General features: G+C 44.5%; 1 long non-coding RNA gene across 10 annotated transcripts; it reads right to left on the bottom strand.

The window, feature by feature from the left end:
• Window positions 1-6,822: 6,822 nt before the first annotated feature.
• Window positions 6,823-12,557, bottom strand: LOC119276268. Of its 10 annotated transcripts, none has more exons than XR_005136459.1 (6): window positions 12,077-12,557; window positions 11,315-11,477; window positions 10,004-10,067; window positions 9,735-9,844; window positions 9,193-9,419; window positions 6,823-7,752 (listed from the first exon to the last, which is right to left on the bottom strand). It is a non-coding gene; the product is annotated as an uncharacterized LOC119276268 (long non-coding RNA). The 10 variants fall into 10 exon arrangements; XR_005136460.1 differs by lacking the exon at window positions 11,315-11,477 and having other exon boundaries at window positions 6,823-7,187; window positions 7,667-7,752; XR_005136457.1 differs by having other exon boundaries at window positions 11,315-12,557.
• Window positions 12,558-14,519: the final 1,962 nt, after the last annotated feature.

Genomic DNA, 14,519 nt, shown 5'->3' with positions numbered 1-14,519 from the left:
TCCGTTTCATTCGTTTTGCGGTACGCCACACCCCCCCGATCAACAGGACCCCCGTTTCGACCGTAGGAGGTCCGTTTCATCCGTTTTGCGGTACGCCACACCCCTCCCGATCAACAGGACCCCCGTTTCGACCGTAGGTGGTCTATTTCCTCCGTTTTGCGGTATGCCAGACCCCTCCCGATCAACAGGACCCCCGTTTCGAACGTGGCCGATCGAACACAAGGCCGTTTCCTCCGTTCTGTGGTACGCCAGGCCTCGTTTACATCGCCTGTTCCGTCCAAGCCCTCCCGATGAACACGACCACGCATTCCGTTTCGACCCAGCCGGTTGGCTCCCACGCGTTCCGTTGCCTCCCGATGAACACGACGCATTCCGTTGCCTCCCCATGAACACGACGACGACGCTATTTCTCCGTTTCGACCCAGCCATATACACGAGCCCTCGCCATATGTATGCGCGAGTAGGCGTTCGAGACCCTGCCCGTATGTATACATATGTGGCCGTATTTTCTTTCTTGCACCCTGGCCGATGTACGTACGTGTACATGCTACGTGCGCGCCCTCTACTACAACACGTGCGCGCCTCTACATCCACTAGTATATATGTACGTACATGTTCGTGACCAGAATGACAACGCTACGTACGCTTCGACCAGGTGGGTCCTGACTGTCAGGCACTTCCTTGCGTGTGAAGATGTAGCTCGTGGGTCCCAACAGTCAGTGGGGTGAATCGTTTTTTTTTTGTTTGCCCGGATGCACTTCCTTGCGTGCGAAGATGTAGCTGGTGGGTCCCAACAGTCAGGGGGGAACATTTTTTCACGAAATACAGTGGCCCGTCCGGTGGGTCCCCGCTGTCAGGTGGAGGAATAATTATTTTGCGCGTAATAAGGATGCACTTCCTTGCTGCGGCCGTGGACCCAGTTGTCAGCCTCTCCACGTACAGTCCACGTCCGATGGAAGCCGTTCCTTGACCATGTTGACCACGCTGCGCCAAGAGCATCAGGGCGGTGGACGACAGCGTATCCTAGGAAGGGGACGACGCGGAGCCGGGGAAGACGCGGCAGTGAATGCCCACACTTAGAGGAGTACGAGGGTTCACTGGTTCGCTACGGTGTGAGGTTGCCTTCGCCGCAGAATAACAGGGGTGTGGGTGAGTAGAAGGATGGCCTGGCCAGCGGTGGGAGTAGTAGGGAGCGGTGAGGCCTCCGCCACATCGCAGCCGGCCATGGGAGGCAGGAGCACGAGGCACGACCGGCGCTGGTTTGGGCGGCTAGAGCAAGAAGACCAGAGGTTGAAGAAGCACTACGGCCGTTGGATGGACATCGTACGGTCACTGGAGCTAGAATCGTGCATATTGACTAAGTTGACAAAGCCCTCCGTCCCCGTCAACTTAGTAGGCCCACAAGTCAGCCTGCCACTATACTGGGTCCCAGCTAACAGGGGGAGTATTCATTTTTTTGTGCGTAATAAGGAGGCACTTCCTTGCGTGCGAAGATATAGCTGGTGGGTCCGAACTGTCAGCGGCGGCAACATTTTTTTCACGAAATACAGAGGCCCTTCGGTGGGTCCCTGATGTCAGGTGGAGGAATCATTATTTTGCGCATAATAAGGAGGCATTTCCTTGCGTGCGGCCGTGGACCCAGCTGTCGGCCTCTCCACGTACATTCCACTTCAGATGCATGTCAGTCATTGACCACGTTGACCAGGCTGTGCCGAGAGCACCAGGGCGGTGGACGACGGTGATGCCTAGGAAGGGAATGACATGGAGGCAGGGAAGACTCGGCAGTTGTTTCCCACGCGGAGGTGAGTATGACTGTACGAGGGTTTACTGGTTCATCTGCCGTCGCCGGAGAATAACAACAGGTGTGGGTGAGTAGAGGGATGGCTAGGCCTGCGCGGTGAGGCATGCGCGGCGGCACAGTCGGCCGCGGGGAGGAGGTAGCAGGCAGTCCCGTCGGCGCTTGTTTGAGCGGCTGGAGCAGGAAGAGCAGAGATTGAAGAAGCACGACGGCCGTTGGATGGACATCCAACAGTCACTGCTTGTGCGTCAACCTTTTTTTAGGAAAGCCTCAAATCTGTGGAAAACAGCATACAGCCCATCTGCCATTATTTCTAATAATTTAGAGCCCATTTGCTAATTCTTAAGGGGTTTTTTGGAGCCCATATTCTTTTTGTTAGCATTGCAGCCCATATTGTGGCCATGATTAAAAAATTATACGAAATTTTGCATATTTCGGTGCGGTCCGAACTGTTTTTAATCCCGAAATTTTGACTCACGTTCAAACTGATTTTAAAAATAAATGTATATCAATATAAAATCCAACAAATTCTCCATGCATAAAAATTAATGTCATTTTAAAATCTCAAAATGATAAAAAAAGATATTTGAAACTAATTGTCGGTTTGATGTGTTTTAAAAATGTACAGCCCACTTCTCATTACTGATGGGCCATTTTCTCGGCCAGCCGAATGAAAGCTCTCCTCGTCTTGAAAGATTTGCAGCCCAACAGGCCTGACAAAGCGACTTACTTGGCAAATCACAAAAAAACTGGGTTGTGGCCATGGACCCAGCTGTCAGCCTCTCCACGTACAGTACTCTTCCGATGGAAGTCGTTCCTTGACCACGTTGACCACGCCACGCGGAGAGCACCACGGCGGTGGACGAAGGCGAGGCCTAGGAAGAGAACGACGCGGAGCCGGGGAAGACGCGGAAGTGGAAGCCCGCACGGAGAGGAGTACAAGGGTTCACTGGTTTGACTGTGGTGTGAGGCTGCTGAGGGAGTCCTGGATTAGGGGGTGTACGGATAGCGGGACTACCATCATCAGCCGAACTATCATCGGCCGGACTATCATCATCGACCGGACTCCAAGACTATGAAGATACAAGATTGAAGACTTCGTCCCGTGTCCGGATGGGACTTTCCTTGGTGTGGAAGGCAAGCTTGGCGATACGGATACGTAGATCTCCTACCATTGTAACCGACTCTATGTAACCCTAGCCCTCTCCAGTGTCTATATAAACCGGATGGCTCTAGTCCGTAGGACACAACAACAATCATTACAATCATACCATAGGCTAGCTTCTAGGGTTTAGCCTCCTTGATCTCGTGGTAGATCCACTCTTGTAAACATCCACAATATCAATATCAATCAAGCAGGACGTAGGGTTTTACCTCCATTAAGAGGGCCCAAACCTGGGTAAAACATCGTGTCCCTTGTCTCCTGTTACCATCCGCCTAGACGCACAGTTCGGGACCCCCTACCCGAGATCCGCCGGTTTTGACACCGACATTGGTGCTTTCATTGAGAGTTCCTCTGTGTCGTCACCGATAGGCTTGATGGCCTCTTCAATCGACAACGACGCGGTCCTAGGTGAGACTTTTCTCCCCGGACAGATCTTCGTATTCGGCGGCTTCGCACTGCGGGCCAACTCACTTGGCCATCTGGAGCAGATCGAAAGCTACGCCCCTGGCCGTCAGGTCAGGTTTGGAAGCCTAAACTTCACGGCTGATATCCGTGGGGACTTGATCTTCGATGGATCTGAGCCACAGCTGAGCATGCCGCGCTGTCACGATGGCCACGACCTAACTCTGCCGCCGGACAGCACCTTGGAGGCCGCACACGAATCCGCTCCGACCCATAGTCCGGAGCCGATCGCTCAGATCGAGGACGGATGGCTGGACACCGCCTTGGGAGCTGCAACTTCTACGGCGATGGAGCCGAACACTTACCTTGTCTCGCATAAAGCTCATGACTCCGAGGTGCCGGACTCTCTGCCGGACTCCGAACCTCCTGCGCCCCTGCTAGTCGAATCCGATTGGGCGCCGATCATGGAATTCACCGCTGCGGACACCTTTCAGCACTCACCCTTCGGTGATATCTTAAATTCGCTGAAGCGTCTCTCACTATCCGGAGAGCCCTGGCTGAACTACGGCCAGGATGGTCGGGACGCGGAAAATGAAGAAATTCAGAGCCCACCCACCACCCACTTCGTAGCCACCGTCGACGATCTAACCGACGTGCTAAACTACGACTCCGAAGACATCAACGGTATGGACGACGATGCCGGAGACGATCAAGAACCAGCACCTACAGGGCACTGGAAGGCCACCTCGTCACATGACATACATATGGTGGACACCCCAAGGGGAAGCGATACCGAGGAACAACGGGATGCGGCAGAGGATAATCCCGCCGATAAACAACCCAAACGGCGACGTAGACGCCGCCCTAAGTCCCGCCTCTATCAAAGCAACATTCCTAACGACCCAGCGATAGAGCAGGGCAAACCAGCGGACGACGGACATACAACCAAGCAACCATCCGAACAGGACGAACCGGAAAATCAACCCCTTCACGGAGCAATCAACAGTCCGGACACACCACCGGAGCATAAGAACCTTCACAAAAGACTCGTCGCCACTGCAAGAAGTTTGAAGAAGGAAAAAAGGAAGCTCAAAACAGCGGAAGACATACTCAGAATGAAGTGGAGCAAAATACTCAAGTCCGCAGACAAATATGGCAATGGCCATCAAACAAAGAGCTACCCGAAGCGCAAGCTGCTGCCAGAATTTGACGAGGAAGCCATAGAGCCCTCACAGTAAAAAAATAAAGAGGCCGCCCGGCCGGATAGACGGCCAGATGACAGGCCAAAAGCGACAAGCGGCACCGCACACAAGCCGACTTATGATCCTGGGAAAACGGACGGCCCAACTAGGTCCATCTACGGGCCAAAAAGGAGGGCCCCAGGAAGTAACACAACACGACAAGTGTTCGAAGATAGCGGCACACCCAAATACAGGGGCGCCGCACACCCGCTATGTTTTACCGATGAGGTGCTGGATCATGAATTTCCAGCAGGGTTCAAACCCATAAACATAGCGGCATACGACGGCACAACAGACCCAGGAGTCTGGATAGAAGATTACATACTACACATACACATGGCTAGAGGAGATGATCTCCACGCCATAAAATACCTACCCCTCAAGCTCAAAGGGCCAGCTCGGCATTGGCTCAAAAGCCTCCCAGAAAACACTGTTGGAAGTTGGGAAAAGCTTGAGGACGCGTTTAGAGCAAATTTTCAAGGGACTTATGTCCGCCTTCCGGATGCAGACGATCTGAGTCATATAACCCAACAGCCCGGAGAGTCAGCGCGCAAATTCTGGAATAGGTTCCTTATCAAAAAGAACCAAATAGTCGACTGTCCGGACGCGGAAGCCTTAGCAGCTTTTAAACACAACGTCCGAGACGAATGGCTCGCCAGACACCTCGGCCAAGAGAAGCCAAGAACAATGGCCGCGCTAACAAGCCTCATGACGCGCTTTTGCGCAGGAGAAGACAGCTGGCTAGCAAGATGCAGCACCAGCGACCCGAGTACATCCGAGATCAGAGATGGAAACGGAAAATCACGGTAAACTTTTGCAACAGCGGTAAACTTTCTGTTTTCAAACAGCAACATGTATACTAGCAAAATAAGCATGGCAAAGGCTATCCTTGACTTCTTTATTAAAACTAAAGATGCAAAACATCTATTATATAATTAAGACAAGAGTCAAACAAGCCATCACGTTCGTCCACATACACTAATCTTATTTACACCGTTCGATTAGAATAACAATGGCTCAGATTTAAAGTTTCTTACGTAACATGTAAAACTATATGTACCGGCGATATTGAACTCTTATGTTGTCACGTTGACGCATAATATAGAATAGAAAAACTATTGCAATAGGAAAACGATGTGATTCGGATGTGATGATATGAGGATGACAAGTCATGCACGACCACACATGCACACATGCATGTACAAGAATAAACAATCCTTTTTTAGTTACAATCGGAATCAGATACGGAACCCTATCCTACTACTCCTAAAACATATACGCAGGTCAAAAAGAAGTATACTACTACTATGCAAGCCAGGACTCATCGTCATATACGCATCCATGTAAAAAGAAGTACGGAAATGTTAACGCCCACACGTGTGGGCGTTTGCACATCGCCCACACGCCTCCATCACCACTTATTTTGCCACGTATGAATAGATGACATCAGCAGAATTTTTTTTGGTTTTCGGCTTAAAAATGTTGTATCTCCTAAATAAAAAAGTGAACTAAAAATCCGTTTTCACCATTAAATCCGTCTCGACGAGATCTTCAAAACTAGACCCCATGTTGATATGTTTCGACGAATATTTTTTTTTGCCAGAAGTTGCCACGATGTTTACATTGCAGTTGCCATAGGGCTTAAACTAAAGTTGCCATGTGGCAATTTTAGTTTGTAGATCATGGCAATTTTAGTATTTTGATGAACTTTGACCATGAAAATTGTTTTTTGTATGAACCATGGCAATTTTACGTGCATGTATCATGGCAATTTTAGTTTATGGTTCATGGCAAGTCTATTTTCTTAATTCCCCGTTTTATAAATGTCAAAATTTATTTTTAAATGTAGAAGAAAATAGCTGAAACATATCATGGCAACTTCAGTGTAAACATCATGACAATTCATATGCAATAGACATGGCAACTTTTAATCCAAAAAAAATTTCATCAAAACATATCAACATGGGATCTAGTTTCGAAGATCTCATCGCGAGGGATTTAATGGTGAAAACGGATTTTCAATCGGATTTTTCGTTTAAGAGATAAAACATTTTAAAAACTGAAAATTCAAAAAGATTCCTGCATGCATGCATGCGATGACGTGGCAATCTGTTTACATTAGAGACGTGTGGTGCGTCTCCCTTCCTACCACACGTGTGGCAGTTAGCGCGACCCAAGAAGTATACTACTACAATGCAAGCCAGGACTCATCGTCATATAGGCATCCATGTACTAGAACCAGTCAACCTGCCTAGATAGATGTATACAAGTCCGTCACGTGCACGTCTATCAAAGGCAAAGTACAATCTGGTCAATTATTTTCTACTTGATTTTCATATGGCTTGATTGATTTCTTTCAAGCATAGGCATCTACAAACACAATTATACAAGGATGTCGTAACACATGAAGGAGAGAAAACACCCAATGCATGCGCTGAAACATGATGGGTTTGAACACACAAGCTATGCTCGAACGCCCGGTAGATCGAAACCATGACTGCAGGCTATCCAGTATGCTTTCCGTCATGCCGGAGGATCAAAGACACGATGCATCCAGTACGCTCCTGTGACGTCTTGCCGTCTTGGCACCCAGCATCAAAAGAAGGCAGACAACAAGCCATCAAATTAATTTAGGTAATATCTTTGCTGACTCATGTGTGTTTAGATGTTTCCATCTGAACAAGTCTTCATTTCTATTTCTAATCTCCTACAAAAATGTCTAAATTTGTAATAAGCTTTCATACATACACTGTAAACAAATACTTTTTAAGATAGTTTTGAAGGCAACAACATTGTGAGGTCCAGGAAGGCAACCGATCCATGACATCCTTCAATGCCAACAAAAATATCTGCACCTCTTATTATATTTATAATGATTGTGATAAAAACTTAAGTGTACTTGCATCAAAGTCAAGCTGAAGCAAAGATCAACCATTCTTATTTAATCCACATAGGCACTCGGCAGAAATAATTTCACTAAAAAGGTCAGCATAGATATAGTACTCAAGGAACACTAGAAGAACAAATGTTTTATAGGCGGAGAACATTACAAGAACTTACTAGAGTGATACATGAATCCGGAGAAATCAGGTACGAGTTCCAATGTATGCTATCATCACTCTTCCTGGATAACGAGTCTCTGAGACCTGTAATATTAGTTATAATGAGATTTAGTTGAATTATTTGTGTCTTTCAATTTCTTGAGGTTTTAAGATATTTAGAATTTTGTGTTCACAACAATAGCTATAATAGATCAGTTACAAGAAGATATTTAATGGTGGTACATGTGATGTGATGGTTGTCACAAACTTGCTACCAAGAAAACTGACACATACTATTGCAAGAGTTGTGGTATATATCAAAAAAGGGTAACACCAAGGTAAGCATATCACTCATATGGACAACTATTATATTCTACTTACTCTTGACTAATATGAATGGTACAGTAGGTACCGTACTCGACTCCAAATCAGTGACAACATAGCTACTACAAACTGCAATTTATATTACGAGGAGGCTGCAATATTGCTTAGTACATCTAGCTTACTGAACTCAGTCGATGGGAAATCTGATGAAGTGTTGGATGATACAACTTTTTGCTAGGAGACATATCTTTGGGTTAAAGCTCGATGATAGTAATATAACCTTTTGGCAATTAGAAGAACAATTATGCATGACGGTAGGCTAGAGATACTCTACTTGCACGGTAAAGCTGAGGAGGTAAAGGTGCATTTAATTATAGAATTCCCTATATAATTCATCTTACATATATTGGAATTGACGGATGATGAGGCGGACACCGTGTTAAATCATTAAATAAACAAGCAAAACATTCCAGATATAAAGGTGATTAATTTTATCATTATATACACTTCTAGATTTCTAGAAATATGTTTTTAAAATTTATATTTACTTTACCACAATGAAGAGGTTCCAGGTAAGTTCCAATATACGAGTAGGCGAAACAAAAACAAGGAGGATGAGGAAGTTAAATAGAAAATTAGTACATTAGTAGCTTATCATTTAATAATAAGGCAGACTATATGTATTTACAAAGATACATCAGCACTACTTGACAACGTCCATGATAAGAAGGATATTTACGAAGATATAGTAACACTGCTTGAGAATGTCCATGGCAAGAAGGATATTTTATTACTCCCTCCATCCCGTAATATAAGATCATTTTATAGGCTAAAATAGCTTGCAAAATGATCTTATAGTATGGGATGGAGGGAGTTGATTACAAGGGTGTGAATGTTAGCACTATCAAAAGTAGTTCACATTGTAATTTTTTGAAAGACATGCACTTTTGTCAGTTTATTGTTCTGGGTATTAAACCATGTATATCTCACACAACCTTTCCAGTAATCACGTATAGATCTTCAATATCATATGCACCACCTACAACACATATACAAAAACATTGTATGTCGACTGACACATATGAACCAAATTAAAATTAACAAATTAATGCCTTTTTGCTAGGACATGGTAACAACAAATAATAAATACTTTACATTGCTACATGGAGGAATTACATGGCATAATATGCATTAGGAATGATGCTTATCATCAGCACTTACATTTGGTAGGAATCCAGCATCACTAGCAATGAGGGCAACAACTCAGAGGCCGCCTGCACACGCTGCTCACATTTTGCTGTTATTTATTTATCCCATGATCTCCTCATATGAATCTGCCTCCGTTACCCATGCCTCTCATGGACCATAGACGCAGTGCCCTCTTTGTCATGTGCCTCAGATCCAACCATTCTCCATTAGCCAGCCATTATTCTCTGCCACACCCCACCCTGGCATTGATGCCCCGACACCAACAAGGTTAAACCCAGTAGAATGATTTTGTCCAGGAAATTCATGAATCAGTACTCCAGATGGTGAGACCCCTCACTACTCATTGGATGAGAAATCTTAAGAAACCCAAAGATTATAGACCAAATATGTGGCACAAGACTTATGTTTAGATTCAATCTCAAAAAAAAAAAATCTCAGCTTCGTCACACAAAACTATGCTATAAATTGTGCCTGATGATGGGCTTGGGATGTTTAATTGACCGAGAAAGTTGAGAAGGTAAAGGCACATCTAATCCTCTAAGATTAACATCTACCTTCGTAATTTTCTTCACTGATTGATCATGCATGCTACGGAAGTGTTGAAGGAACAATATTTTAAGTTGGGTTGAATGTCCACTGAAGAAAATAACGTATGCTCTAACCCCTACAAAATCAAAAGAGAGATCGATGAAGTTTGAAATGGTAACTCTATGATCCACATTCTGTAAATAATCCATACAACAGAAATTATGTACGAGGATATGTACTAATTACTAAATTATAATTACAGTTACATACTGTCGGTGTACTAGAGTAGGGGTACCTAGTATCCCGAACTTGTGCACGGGCAGTTGCAGCACCCCGGAAAATAACGTATGCTCTAACACCTACAAAATCAAAAGAGAGATCGATGAAGTTTGAAATGGTAACTCTATGATCCACATTCTGTAAATAATCCATACAACAGAAATTATGTACGAGGATATGTACTAATTACTAAATTATAATTACAGTTACATACTGTCGGTGTACTAGAGTAGGGGTACCCTAGTATTCCGAACTTGTGCACGGGCAGTCGCAGCACCCCGCGGCAAGGCTTGCCGAGTGACCGCCAAGGTCCTCCATGGTTCCTTTGGAGTCATTCAAGAACAAAGTATTCAAACCAAGGAGACAAGGCCCCGGCAAGAGGAGCTTGCCGGGAAAGCCAACCAAGGCATCTCAAGGAACTTGCCGCGACGCGCCACGCGTCCCGGCAAGGCCCGGTGAGCGACAAGCTTCCGGAGGCAACAAGACAACGACCGCGGCAAAGCGCTTGCCGCGGCAAGCTACCACTCTGTACCCGCGCTCCAGCACACCCACCAACGTGTCGCCCTGCGGCCTTTCCAGGCGCGTGTGGCAAGAGGCTGTGCAGCCAGCGGTGCGCGGTGGCAAGCGACGCTGACAAGACTGCCATCGTGGCGAGCGGTGGCGTCCCTGACGGTCTCTTTTTGCACTATTTGAGCGACGCAGACGAGCATTTAATGCCTTTGTCCCCTGCCGTCAGGGTTAGGTATGATACACTGTACAGGTGGTTGTACCAACCGCAATTCCTTTTCCATTTTTACCCTTGTCTACGTTGCCACCTGTCGGAGACCCCTTTAGCATATAAAAGGAGGCCCATGCGCAACGTAGAGGGGGGTTCGAAGGCAGAAAAACACTCACGCTCGGTCTCGTTAGCAGCTAGTGTGTACTGTAGCACTCAGCGCTCCCGAGCAAGAACTCAATACACTCAGACATGCAGCAGTAGGAGTGTTATCTCTCCGGAGAGCTACGAAGCTGGGTAAACTGCTCGTGTGCTTCGCCTCGATCCGCTCTTCGTGCGATCTCCGCCCCCCGCCGAACCGAAAGGGGCTCGGTCCGCCGGTCCCATAGGTGTTCGTGGATCAGTTTCCCCGACACATACTTAGTGATTCATTGTAAAAATAGACGCTTCAGAAATCAAAGTTTAAAACTAGCACGTTACCTTTGAATACATTTTACAGAGGAACTAAATAAATCAACTTAACACGCATATATACTGCCAAGAGGAGAATGGAGAAAATGATGAGAGAATATGAAGGGATTAATCCATGTCTCCTACTCTAGCTCAGCTCACATGAGAACCACCGCGCCAAGTAGTCCGCGCTGCAACTGCAGTAGCGCCTCAATCTACATCCTGGATCAAGGAGACGAACAAAATAGAGAAGAGGAGCGGTGGTTCATCGTGGATCAATTGTGTGGTTGCCGGCAACGAGATTGAAGTTCGCCGGCGACAAGACCTAGCCAATAGCCCGTTAGTGTTATATGTAGGTCACATGTACAGGATGTTTCACTTGAGAAAAATGATACAAACCGGTAGTTTTCTAGGTGACAAAAATGGTCCAGCATCACAACCCTAGGGCCTATACCATCCCATTAGAATTGATATACATGGTTCACGCAGAGTTGGTTCAGTTTCCTTTTTCTAATACCTTAATCGATAAGAATACGATTTCTACTCAGTATCAACGAGAGATACAAATTCCATTCTGTTGTGCTATTAAATAGTCTGCAAATGGTTATTTCAAAAAAAAAAACTGTGAACGGCTAAGCCTTTAGATAGTTACCACGTCCAGCACTACATCAACACTTTCAGTCATATTTGAGGAAAACTTTGCATCTCAAGCATATCAAGGAACAGTAATTAACACACTGTATCGCACAGAAATATAGCACATCAACCACACAAGCCGGTCTTCAGTCAAATATTACTTCATTCAGTTCAAAAGCAAGTAGTAAGGGGTCAAAGAAACCAAATCTTTTAATTTACTTTAACAAAGTATAAGTAAATCACCTTATGAAGAACAAATGATGTGGGAGTTTACAAAGAGAATCATACCTGTTGCTCTTCCTTAGCCTGGGACAAAAAAGTAACAACATGCCTTTCAACGCGACGCCAAAGTTCTCTGTCCCCGCACCCGTGACCTCCCCGGTGACCGGCATCTGCGTTTCCAGATTAGCGACGCAAGATGCGGTCTCCCTGGTGACCGGCGCAACAGCAGTAGCTTGACCGCGCGGACCATGCCTCGGTCAGGAATGGCCTCCAAGACAACGCACTTGCAGCCCACTCGATTTGGTACAACCGGCTTGGAAGATCAGCATGCACGAGTTCATCCGGGAACTCAGCGAACCAGTGTGCCCTCCGTCAGATGCGTCACCGCCTCCTCAGCGCCACCAACCTCCAGACCCGTCGCCACAACAGCTAGCTGCCGTACATGACGAGGTCCAGTAGATTGCCGCGTTCTCCAGTGCTCTCCCTTGCCTAACCCATGGCCACGCCTATCCAAACCACAGCAGTAGAGAGAACGGTAGAGAAAGGGGATTTTGGTTGTCTCCGTGATTTGGGTAAAACGATAGTTTTTTTATTCCTGCTTTTTACTATGGTAACCAAAGGAAGATAAAAACAGTAGTTGCAGAGAAGGTGAAATGTTAGACCAATGGTAACTCACACAATAATGTAACATTCATTTTCTAAATGAAAAATATACACACACGTAGCCATCCAAAGGCATGTTTCTTCGAAAGAGTTTGATCAAATGGATACAAATCATATAGTGAAAAAATAAGTTAGAAAAAATTAATTTCGCAAAAACACAAATGAAATACCTTCAACTACACGAAAGAAATAATAATTTGTTATGAATGATTCTTATATATAAACATTGTATAATGAGAGTGGATTTTTGGAACATGGGTGCACTGAAGGACATTATTTTAAATAGTTCTGGAATCACATTTAAAAATTCAAAAAAAACCTAAAACAATTCCCCATGATCATATGGATGGATATTACACATGTGAAAAGTTTGGTGATGAAATAAGCAAACATGTGAGTTATGCAAAAATGACAAAATGACGATCTCTAAATAGTGAATAATGCATGCACTATTCATCTTTCCAAAATCATGATTTTATCATTTGTGCGTAACTCACATGTTACTTATTTCATCATCAGAATTTGCACATAATTAACATACATCCATATGAAAATGTGGAATTGTTTCTGGAAAATTTTGAAACTTCAAAACATCATTTTGGCACTATTCAAAATATAGTGCTCCAATGCACCCTCGACCAAAGTGACATTTTGATTGTACAATGTACTATAAACCTCATAGAACCTGAAACCAATAAAGGAAAGTAATAAATCTATGGAAATACGTGAAATACAAAAAAATGTATGAAGCTAAAAAATGCATATAGAGGAATTTATTATAGAAAAATTAAATACCCAATATAAATATATCAAAAGCTAGCCGCGCAAATGCGCGGGTGCACCTGCTAGTTATTCTAAATGACAGCAAGCAAATACTAACAAAAGAAAATGACGCTCCAAGCAAAACACATATCATGTGGCGAATAAAAATATAGCTCCAAGTAAAGTTACTGATGAACGAAGACGAAAGAGGGGATGCCCTCCGGGGCATCCCCAAGCTTAGGCTCTTGGTTGTCCTTGAATATTACCTTGGGGTGCCTTGGGCATCCCCAAGCTTAGGCTCTTTCCACTCCTTATTCCATAGTCCATCGAATCTTTACCCAAAACTTGAAAACTCCACAACACAAAACTCAACAGAAAACTCGTAAGCTCCGTTAGTATAAGAAAATAAAACAACCACTTAGGTACTGTAATGAACTCATTCTAAATTCATATTGGTGTAATATCTACTGTATTTCAACTTCCCTATGGTTCATACCACTTAATACTAGCCATAGATTCATCAAAATAAGCAAACAACACATAGAAAACAGAATCTGTCAAAAACGGCACAGTCTGTAGTAATCTGTATCAAACGTATACTTATGGAACTCCAAAAATCCTACCAAATTAGGAAGTCCTAAGAAATTTGTGTACCAATCCAGAGCTAAAAGAATCAGATCAAAAGCATGTTTGTGAATTAAAAAAACTAATTTACTGGGTACAAAAGTTTCTGATTTTCAGCAGGATCAACACAACTATCACCGTAAGCTATCCTAAAGGTCTTACTTGGCCCTTTATTGAAACAAAAGTTATAAAACATAATTAATACAGTAGAATAATCATGTGAAAACACAAAAACAATAAGGATAAATATTGAGTTGTCTCCCAACAAGCACTTTTCTTTAATGCCTTTCTAGCTAGGTATGATGATGTCAATGATGCTCACATAAAAGATAAGGATAGAAACATAACGGGAGCATCATGAAGCATATGACTAGCATATTTAGGTCTAACCCACTTCCTATGCATAGGGATTTTGTGAGCAAACAACTTATGGGAACAATAATCAATTAGCATAGGAAGG

The sequence above is a fragment of the Triticum dicoccoides genome, chromosome 3B (genome assembly GCF_002162155.2).
Source record: "Triticum dicoccoides isolate Atlit2015 ecotype Zavitan chromosome 3B, WEW_v2.0, whole genome shotgun sequence".
In the NCBI taxonomy this organism is placed as follows: domain Eukaryota; kingdom Viridiplantae; phylum Streptophyta; class Magnoliopsida; order Poales; family Poaceae; genus Triticum; species Triticum dicoccoides.
Note: the sequence above shows the minus strand (reverse complement) of the source record. Positions and strands in the feature narration are given on the sequence as shown.